Below are 11,404 nucleotides of genomic sequence, written 5' to 3' on the forward strand. Positions count from 1 at the left end.
ACTGTTTCTCTCTTCTGTAAACTTTGCAATGAATTGCTTTACTCTCTCATCCTCAGCAGTTGTACTGTCATCAGTTTCAACAGAAACATGCGGCCGTCTTTATAATCCATGTGCATCCTGATTTCTTTTACCGGCTCTGTACTGTATGTTGAAATTGATATTCGACAAAGCAGCAAGCCATCGATGTCCAGTTGCGTCTAGTTTAGCAGACGTTAACACGTAGGTTAGTGGGTCATTGTGAGTCATGACAGTGAAGTCAGCTCCATACAAATAATCAGCAAACTTGTCCGTAATTGCCCACTTCAATGCAAGAAATTCAAGTTTGTGAGTGGGGTACCATCTTTCACAGTTTGACAGGCCTCTGCTGGCATAGGCGATGACTCTTAACCGATCTTCTTCTTCCTGGTATAGGGCTGCACCAAGTCCATGTGAACTAGCCGATGCTAGTTCAGCAAACCCAAGCACTGGTGCAGATGGCAACTTCTCAATGAGGGTCTTGAAAGCTTCCTCACATGAGGGAGTCCATTTCTCATTAAAAGGACGGTTCAGGTCGCTGTTTGATGGTGATTTGTGGTATTTCCACTTCCTGGCAGGGACATAACCAGCTGTCAAATCATTCAATGGCCTTGCAATTTTAGAGTAATCTTTGAAAAACCTGCAATAATAGCCAGTGAAGCCTAAAAATGACTTCAGTTCTGACACTTTTGTTTGTCTGGGCCATGTTGTGAGTGCAGAGATTCTATCAGGATCTGTCTCCACTCCCTGTTCTGAGACAATGTGTCCTAAATACCTCACTGACTTTTGGAAAAAGTGACATTTTTCAGGTGAAAGTTTGAGACCAAATTCTTTCAGTCTGTTCAGAACTCGCAGGAGCCTTTCTTCATGTTTCTCCAAAGTATTGGAGAACACTATAAGATCATCAAGAAAGACCAGTACTTCCTTGAGGTTCATGGAGCCCATGCATTTCTCCATAACTCTTGTGAAAAGTGCTTGGAGCATTAGTGACTATTTGGGACATCCTTTGAATCCCCCATACCCCATGGGTGTGACAAAAGCCGTCTTGTGCTTATCCTCTTCTTCAACCGCTACCTGGTAATATCCAGACTTTAAATCCATAACAGAAAACCATTTGGATCCTGACAGAGCTGTAAATGCCTCTTCTATATCGGGCAAGGCACAAGCATCTTTGATTGTCTGGTTGTTCAACCTTCTGTAATCCACACATAGACGGATCTGCCCATTTTTCTTTTTCACAACTATAATTGGTCAAGCAAATGGGCTCTCGGACTCTCTAATAATGTTGCAGTCGCACAGCTGCTCCAAATGAAGGCGGACAGCTTCATAATCAGAGGGATGAATGGGCCTTGGCCTTTGTTTAAAAGGCATTGGATCAGAGAGCCGAATCTTATGTCTCACCACTGTTGTGTGACCATAATCAAGTTCACCCCTAGCAAAAAAATCAGACACGAATTTAGCTTCTTGGCGATCCTGTCTTTCCACTCGTTTGACAGGGGTGAGACACCAAAATCGAACTGGATTTTGTCACTTGGTTTTACTTTGTGGGTGGTGTAACACTGAGCATGTTTCTGCTCTGAACTTCTAGTTCGATTCCTACATTCAGACCTTGCAGGAGAAACTGAAAGTGGAACAGATATCTCTGCCAAAGGTCGGTGAGCTGGCAGAATGATATCATGCGTTGTCTCATTTTTTAGGAGAATGGGAACTTTGAAGGATGTCTGTCGTGGCTTTGACATTACATAGCTGGAATATCAAGCCACCTGGTAGGCTGGACTGGCTTTGGGACTCGACTAGAAGAGTGGATCTGGGGCCTGCACAGACATTTCTGACGCGTCCATTTCAGGCTACAGTTACAGTTACAAGTTTCTCCTTCCCCGTGAAACTCTGTGGGAAAGTGATGTCAACTTCAATGTACCCAAGTTAAGGGACAATTTGGCCTGCAGCACCTTCAACTTCTAACAGATCATTTAATGGCAAAAGAGGATGAGAAGGTAAGTGGGTCAACTGAAATGATTTTGAAATTGTGGTAACCTGAGACCCTGAGTTAATGAGGCAACTATGTGATAGTTCCCCTATCTTAACCTCTGCAAGAGACCTTGATACGACTAGTCCATTTGGAAGGTGATTTGGAATGGATTCAGCATGTTGTTGTTTACTTTGACATCTCTGTTCTGACTTGGGACTCTTGTGAATGTTCTTGGTTCCCGTATGTCCCATTACCGGAACCTGCTCCAGTTTAAAGCTTGACTCTGCTGCTGAGCTTTCCATTCTTCCTGTCTGGCTTTTAGTTCTTTGTACTTGTGATCAACCCCAGCCTTGTTTATAGCATTTTCGCAGTTTCTGGCTATGTGGCCATCTTCACCGCACCTAAAACAGAACCAAGCCTTAGGCTCAGCTCTCACTGGGGTTCGTGGTGGAACTTGGTGTACCAGAGTTTCAACTACAGGTGCGGGTGGCTCATGTGTTTTTTTCCATTGCTTTAACTTGTTGCTTCCTTTGCTTTTTAGATAGTTTTGTCGTCAGTTGCAGCTGCAGTTCCGCAACCTGCTTCTTTAGACTCTCAGTTTCAGAGATATAGGCCTGCAATACACTTGCACTTGTGTCAGTGTAGTGTGGGAAATCAGGGACAGAATGCATGTGCACAATAGGTTTTGTCTTAGTAGGCCCAAAATGTCATTGCATCCGGTCCAGATGCAAGCCCTTCGGTCCTCTTCGGTCTTCAGCTCTAGCAGAAGCTCTGCAAACTCAGGCGAGGTCTCTTTTTTTAGTTCCAGTTGCAGGACCAAGTTATGATCCCAACAACCCCGTTTGAACTGCTTTAGCAAATGTCGACTTGCATCTGCTCGAATCACACCATTCCTGCTTACAGCAGTGTTAAGGAGAGCTTGCAGCCTCTGCAGATAATCAGATGCTTTCTCGCCTGGATTTTGATTTGTGTTCAGGAACCTGGCAAATATCTCCTCACCATCCTCCACAAGACCATATGCAGAATCTAGCAGCCTGACATATTCTCGTGGATGTGCTGAATAACCAAGTTGCTTCACAACATCTGATGCTGGGGGAAGAAGACTCTCTAGTATTTTCCTCTGCTGAATGTCAACTAGAGTGCCATCACTGAACATTAGTTCAACATGTAAGCACCACGTTTTCAAAATCCACTTCTCGGGGTGGGGGGGGCTGAGAGTGAGCATAACCATTTACATTGGCTATCTGTAGTGACAGAGTCATTTCTGATTACATGTTCAACTACTATACGCTGTATCTCTGGTGGGTTAGTTACTTCATCTGTCACCACTGGAAGTTTGGGTGGAGTAGTCTTTGGTTTAACAACTCTACAAGTCTGAGATTTAGCTGAATGGGTGACTGGCTGGGATGTAAGGTGCCGTCTGTGGTCGTACTTTAGCTTTGCTGTCTTTATCAAGGGTGTAGTACTGTGGTCAGAATAACTGTCAATGTCATTTTCATCGCTTGAGTCAGTCAAAACAGGGTCTGACTCTGGAGTATGATGCAGTGCTGGCGTTTCAATGCGACTAGCCTGCCATTTTACATTCTTGTTGGTCACATTTTCAATCTCAAGGGGAAATTCTGACTCGTTATCACCCATTGTAATCTCTGACTCAAGCTCAGCAATAACAGTTTCCACACAGTCTGGTTGTGCATTTGGGACCCTCAGAATCCTTGTTACCACCCCATACTTCTCCAAGGAAGCAATAATATCAGCATCAGAATCTAGACTAGTAACTCCAGTAATACTGATGGACCGTTTAACATCCACCCTGTAGTTCTGTACCAAATCCATCTCTTTTCAAGGTTGTCTTAGTTGAAAGCTTATCACAATAATCACACAATCCCAAAATTAACTAAAGTATGCAGAATGCTGTAATTTCAATATTAGCTGTGTCTTAATCACTCCTGGGTGGCTCACCACGAAAAGGTACTATGTAACAGACGATACTTTACGACTACAGAATGTAGAGAAAGTTAGGATCTTGGGCTTACGTTCTCTAGGAATCGACTAAGGAGCGAATGACACACAGCTAAAAGAACAGATAACATTTATTTAAATAAAACCATAAACAGTCATTCAGCAGTTCACAACAGTTCCAATAGTCCATATTTGTCAGTCGTGTATTCAGTTTCATAGTCCAGAGTTCAGAGTTCTTTTCAGTCTTTTCAGTTCAGGTGTGTGAAGTGTGTGTGTAGTGTTAATGTTAGTGGTACTAACCGGGTAGTGTATTGTTTTGAGATCTCATAACCTTATCTGTCAAGAAGTAATGCAGTTGTCACTTCTAAGTAGGCTGGAAACCTTCCTGCATTGCAGCTGGGATCCTGAATCCTGGTTCGCAGCAGGTGGATTTACTGGCCTTGCTCTCACAATTTTAGACTCCAACAAAAAAAAACAATTGGAAATGAACAGAAACCACAAAACAGTCATCAATAAAATCCAATTTCGTGTCTTCACACGTAACCCTTTTTAAACAAGGATTAAAGAAAAACTCTTGGTGAGTAGCTCCGACCAGCATACGTAGCCTTAGCGTTGTTCTCCTTCTCTATATCAACTCAAGTTCACAAGCACTAAACAATCTCATAGTGCCACCTACTGACATTCTTGGGGAACAGCAGTTCATTTTCATGAGGCAAATTTTAGGCGGGTTACACAAAAATGGCACCTTTTACTTCCCTCCAGATCACCTGTTCTTGCAGGAGAAGGCTCAGGGAGGGGCAGCTATCTGCCATGACTGGCTGGGGGTAAGGAGAGCGACATACCGTGAAAGGGAGATTAATAATAGCTGATGATTAAATGCAAAGTGGTGCATAAACACATAGAGAGTGAAAAGAGTTGAGTGGCAAGTAAAAGACCCACCTAAGGCTAAGATGGCCTGGGTTATTTAAGACCTTGTATGTGAGGACAAGGATTTTAACAAGGAGCCAGTGTAGAATAGCCAATATGGGAGAAATGTAGTCCCTGTCAGTATTTTCATTGCAGCGTTTTGGATTAACTGAAGGCTTTTCAGGGAGTTTTTAGGACTTCCTGATAATAATGAATTACAGTAGTCCAGCCTGGAAGTAATAAATGCATGAACTAGTTTTTCAGCGTCACTCTGAGACAGGATATTTCTAATTTTAGAGATGTTGCACAAATGGAAGAAAGCAGTTCTACATATTTGTTTAATATGTGCATTGAAGGGAAGCACGTTTAATGTAAATAGACTCAGCCCTAGTACAAACCCTGTGGAACTCCATAATTAACCCTAGATTACTGTATGAGGTCATTTATAGCCTTCACTAGTCCTGTTTCTTTATTGTGATGAATTCTTAATCCTAACTCTTCAAATAAACCACTGTGGATGATTAATTAAGTGTTTTACAGCTACTCTTTCAAGAATTTTTTAAATAAAAGGAACGTTGGCCTATAATTAGCTAAGACAGGTGGTTCAAGTGATTGCTTTTTAAGTAAAGGTTTAATTACAGTCACCATAAAGTCATGTGGCACGTAGCTCATTAACAAAGACAGATCACAATCTTCTAGGAATGGGATCTAATGGAGATGTTGAATGTCCCAAGGCAAAAAGCAGTACTGACAAAAAGAACACAAAGGTTTGTCTCACATTTGTGACCCCAAAAAACACCTTCATAGTCTCCAAGAGTTTTTCTGTGGACTGATGAGAGAAAAGTAGAACTTTTGGACAGTTTGTATCCCATTACATCTGACAGAAAACTAACACACCATTACATAAAAGGGCCAACTTTCTCCTTTTCCCAGCTGTAGTCCCTACATTTCAAGCCCCAGCTCTCACCCCACATTCCTGACTTTTCTTCTCACCTCCTTATATGCCTTCCCCCTTCTTCCATTTTTGTATCTGTTTTCTTTTTCAAGTCATTGTTTCCTGACAGTGATAGTCTGGCATAGTGTCAGGCACTCCTTTTCCCTAAACTACACTATGGAAACAAACCATTTTATCCGATGCAGAATAAAACTCTGTAGTGTGTCCATCATGGTGCTCTCATTCAGTCAGTGAGCACTCCTCACACTGCTTTGCTGCTTTTTTATTTGTTCAGGGTGGGTATCGCCTGTGTCAGCAACACATGTTAGCAACGGTTTGGTCCCTGTCGAACAGTTCAATGAAATGATTAACAATCAGAGTCAGTTTTAATCTGCACTTCTTTTCTTGCTGTCAGAGCTGCAGGCGATAGCATGGTAAATGGTCTGCATTTGTATAGCGCTTTACTTAGTCCCTAAGGACCCCAAAGCGCTTTACACTACATTCAGTCATTCACACACTGGTGATGGCAGCTACATTGTAGCCACAGCTGCCCTGGGGCGCACTGACAGAGGCGAGGCTGCCAGACACTGGCGCCACCGGGCCCTCTGACCACCACCAGTAGGCAACGTGTGAAGTGTCTTGCCCAAGGACACAACGACCGAGACTGTCGGAGCTCGAACCGGCAACCTTCCGATTACAAGACGAACTGCCAACTCTTGAGCCACGATTGCCCCCATGAAACACAAAAACACTAAACAGACGCACACCCAGAGCAAAGAGATGATTTTCATGGTTCTGAAATTTCAGTTTGTTTAAGTCCGGAGAGAACTGAAGTGGAAATGGAAAGTGGGATAGAAAAAGAGATTTCCACTTGCAATGGAACAGATGTTTTCTAACAAGTGAATAAAACTTCAGACACCAACATAAAACATACACTGAAAACTTTTTAATATCATTTACAGCGGACCAGTTATCCTTATTTTCTCTCACATCCTCCTGAGAACCAGCCTATTGGTTTATGTCCTCTATAATGGACATTTGCTTTTGGTCTATTTGAGCTAGTCCTGATGTATTAAATAGAGGACATGATGGTCTTTCCATTGATATGTCACATGATGGGTGGCTCTTTTAGCTCCAAATAAGAAGGAAATCACAAAAAAGTTAAATGGGAAGATTCCTTTTTCCTTGGTTCTCAGGAGAACATACACCAGTCAAAAGTTTTAGAACAGCACAATTTTTCCAGTTATTTACTGCAGTTCAAGTTGTTAAAGTCCAATGAACAGCTTGAAATGGTAGAAAGGTAAGTGGTAAACTACCAGAAATTACAAAAACAAGGTAAGGTTACCCAAAATGGAAAAATAATGTGCATTTATTATTGAATTATACAAAAAGGCCTTTTTTCAGGGAACACAACATGGGTTAACAGTTTAAAGCTGTTCTGCAGCAATGGAGGTTGATCAAGCCTTTAAAGCTGGTGCCTTTAAAGAGGTCTGACAGACCCAAAGACACGACTGAATCAGAGGACAAGTTTCTGATAACAGCTTCAAGCACAGCTTAACAGTGCTCGTAGTAAGCAAGTCTCAGTTTCAGCTGTGAAGAGAAGACTTCCTGCTGCAGGTTTGACAGGACGAGCTGCAGCGAGAAAGCCAGACGTCAGAATAAGACAAAGAGGCTTGTCTGGGCCATGAAACACTGACACTGGACTACTGAAGACTGGAAGAAAGTAATATGGACTGATGGATCAAATGTGAAATCCTCAGATCTTTGTACGCCATCGAGTGGGTGAAAGGATGGATCCACAGTGCGTGGCATCAACTGTCAAACACGGAGGAGGAAGTGTGATGGTCTGGGACTGTTTGCTGGATCCAGGGTCGGTGACTGGTACAGAGTGAGAGGCTCCCTGAACCAAAACAGCTACTATAGCATTCTGCAGCACCATGCAGGACCCTCTGGTATGGACCTAGTTGGTCAGAGGTTCATCCTACAGCAGGATAATGACCCAAAACATGAGTCCAAGCTATGCCAGAACTACCTCAGGAACAAAGAACCAGACGGTAAGGTTGTAAACATGGAGTGTCCAGCACAGCCTCCAGACTTAAACCCCATCGAGCTGGTTTGAACTGGACAGAAGAGTGAAAGCAAAGCATCCTACAAGGTCCACGTTTATGGGAACTTCTGTCACAGATATGGGAGAAGATTTGATTTCTATTGTAGAAAGAAGCCACGGGTGTGTTCAGCTGTTATATCTGCCAAGGGCGCTACTGATGAGTCAAAGGTTAGAATACGTTTTGGTCTATAAACCAATTCCATGATTTCTTTTTTACTCCAATTGCTTATTTGTACTCTGCTTTATTTTCAGAGTGCAATGAGACATTAAACTGCAAAATTTTCAATAAACAACTGGAAAAATTGGGGTTTTCTAAAACTTGTGACTTGTGTAGTGTATATGTTCAAGTTATCTCTGTGAGTCAGATGTTTAAATTTCAGACTTGAATGTTCTATTCCAGTATTTTCTTACTTTTTTATCTGTATAATGAAATTGAGAGGAAATGTTCATAAATCTTGGTCATCTCAGACACACAGTGCTTTTATGACCACAAAAGCCCCGACCACCTGCTGTTCGACCATGTGTTTGTGAGGGGTAGCCAAAAAAAGTTTCTTACAGTTTTTGCCCGTTGCTTGAACACTATAAACCCATGCTTAGACTAAAGTAACACAACTTGAAGCTTTTGTTACCATACCCCAAACACATGTACCCATACCTTAAACAAAAGCGCTGCTTTGCACTCTAGTTGCAATTATGCAACACACTTACTCCTTTATGCAACACACATGGTCCTGCATACTACACTCTATTTCATACATAAGACACTCACCCCACTTACCCCATCACACCTGTGTGATGGGGTGAGGGTTCTGTATGTGTAGCACTGTAGTACAGTAATATGTTCTCTTTTTTTTTTTTACAGAGAATCTTGGCCATGGATGGAGCTGCACAGCCTCGTGAATTCATTTTCATTGATGAAGCTGGATTCGACCTGTGCAAAACAAGACGACGGGGTCGTAATGTAATTGGCCAAAGGGCAATTGTGCACGTCCCAGGGCAGCGCGGGGGAAATATCACATTGTGTGCCGCCATAAGCCTTCGAGGGTTTCTGCATCATCATGCAAAACTAGGTCCATACAATAGCCAACGTATACTCACATTTCTAGATGCTCTCCATAATATAGTTGTACAGAACAGACCAGATCAGCCCAGGTTTGTGGTGATATGGGATAATGTCAGTTTCCATCGGGCTGCTCTGGTCCAGGCCTGGTTCTCCAACCACAGTCAACTTGAAGTGGTATACTTGCCCCCTTACTCACCATTTTTAAACCATATAGAGGAATTTTTTTCGGCTTGGAGATGGCGTGTATATGACCGCCAACCACATGCCCGCATGCCTCTTCTGCAGGCAATGGAACAGGCCTGCGGCGACATGCAGGTGACAGCAATCCATGGATGGTTTCGACATGCAAGGGGATATTTTCCCCGGTGCCTAGCGGGAGAAGACATTGCTTGCGATGTCGATGAGGTCCTGTGGCCAGACCAGTATACAGTATAGTGTTTTTTCTATTACTGTATTATGGTTGTTGTTTTTTTTTTTTGCTTTATCTGACTTCATGGTACTGCAATGTACAATATTGAGTAGGCCTATTTGCTTTTTTGGTTGTTTGAAAATGTGTCTCCTGCAAATATGCCTTCTGAATAAACAATGAAAATCAAAGACTGCAGTGTTTTATATAAAGTAGACTAGTGTGTTCCCCCTGATCTGAAAGTGTTTGCATATGATGCAAGTATGTGTCATTTTGTCAACAGAGTTACATTTTGACAAAGGAATGTTAGGTTTTGATAGCAGAGTTTAGGTTTTGAGAGTAGAGTTTCAATTTGGCACAGATGTGAATGGTATATTTCCCAGTGTTGTGTCATGTTTACTTGTGTTTAGAGTTTTGGCACAATGAGCGAAGTTTTGCAAAATGTGTTCAAGCAACGGGCAAAAACTGTAAAAGGAGGGTGTTCTTAAAGGGAAATGAGTTAAGATGGTGTGTTTCAGTCAACCGTGGGCTGTACAGGAAAAACTGTGTGTCCAGTATCTGCATACTGCAGTGCTTCCATTTCTCTATGTAGGAAAGATGTTTACCTGAGGAACAATCTCAGAGAAGGGTGGAGATGTTGTAGAGTTAGAGAAGCCTCGCTGCTACTGCAAAAAGCAGTGAATGTAATGAGCGACAGCAGCATAGCAGGAAACCAGAAAAGGCACATGTTTGCATCTCTGAGTGATGATGCTTTAAAAAGGCTTAAAATGTGCTGAAGCTGGTGACCCCAACACACTGAGTAAACTGATCAAGAAAGCTCACTCTGTGACTGGTGACTGACTGGTGACCTGTTCAGGAGGTCACTGAATCAACTGTTATCCATTACTGATAAATCTGACCCACCCAACAGTTCAGCAGCAGACTGATTCAGCCCCTCTGCAACAATTACACATTTGAATAATATTAATAATAATTATTAATTCGTATTACTACCAAATATGGGCTAAATAAAGTGTAGAAAACCAAACTAAATACATGAATGAAATCTGTAAATCTGGTTTACTATGGTCAGCATTGTAAAGTTAGCTGTGCAGGAAAACAGTTGCTGATGTAACGTTTGAACTGAGACTGTTCTTGTCATTTAATTTAAAAGTGAGTTGAATGTTTTTGGGATTTGTGTGAGAAACATTTATTAATGAGACACGATATTCAGGAAACGTATGTGATGTCCACTGTTGTGTGTGTGTGTGTGCGCGCACATGTGTGTGTGCGTGTGTGTGTGTGTGGCGCGCATGTGTGTATGCGTGTGTGTGTGCGCGCACATGTGTGTGTGTGTGTATGCGTGTATGTATGTGTGTGTGTGTGTATGCGTGTGTGTGTGTGTATGCGTGTATGTATGTGTGTGTGTCTGTGTATGTGTGTGTGTCTGTGTGTCTGTGTGTGTGTATGCGTGTATGTATGTGTGTGTGTCTGTGTGTGTGTGTATGCGTGTGTGTGTGTGTGTGTATGCGTGTATGTATGTGTGTGTGTCTGTGTGTGTGTCTGTGTCTGTGTGTGTGTGTGTGTATGCGTATATATGTATGCGTGTGTGTCTGTGTGTGTGTGTATGTATGTGTGTGTGTATGCGTGTGTGTGTGTGTATGCGTGTATGTATGTGTGTGTGTCTGTGTGTGTGTGTGTGTATGCGTGTATGTATGCGTGTGTGTCTGTGTGTGTGTCTGTGTGTGTGTATGCGTGTATGTATGTGTGTGTGTCTGTGTGTGTGTGTGTGTGTGTGTATGCGTGTGTGTGTGCGTGTATGTGTGTGTATGCGTGTGTGTGTGTGTATGTGTGTGTTTGTGTATGCGTGTGTGTGTGTGTGTGTGTGTATGCGTGTGTGTGTATGTGTGTGTGTGTGTGTATGCGTATGTGTGTGTGTGTGTGTGTGTGTATGTAGGTGTGTGTGTGTCTGTGTGTGTGTGTGTATGCGTGTATGTATGTGTGTGTGTCTGTGTGTGTGTGTGTGTATGCGTGTGTGTGTGTGCGTGTATGTGTGTGTGTATGCG

General features: G+C 42.6%; 1 protein-coding gene across 2 annotated transcripts in view; it reads right to left on the minus strand.

Moving 5' to 3' along the window:
* LOC134644162 (MAM domain-containing glycosylphosphatidylinositol anchor protein 2-like) overlaps positions 1-11,404 on the minus strand; it is a 186,642-nt gene that overhangs the window by 26,399 nt on the left and 148,839 nt on the right. The window lies entirely within an intron of this gene.

Source organism: Pelmatolapia mariae, linkage group LG16_19, assembly GCF_036321145.2.
Source record: "Pelmatolapia mariae isolate MD_Pm_ZW linkage group LG16_19, Pm_UMD_F_2, whole genome shotgun sequence".
Classification (NCBI taxonomy): domain Eukaryota; kingdom Metazoa; phylum Chordata; class Actinopteri; order Cichliformes; family Cichlidae; genus Pelmatolapia; species Pelmatolapia mariae.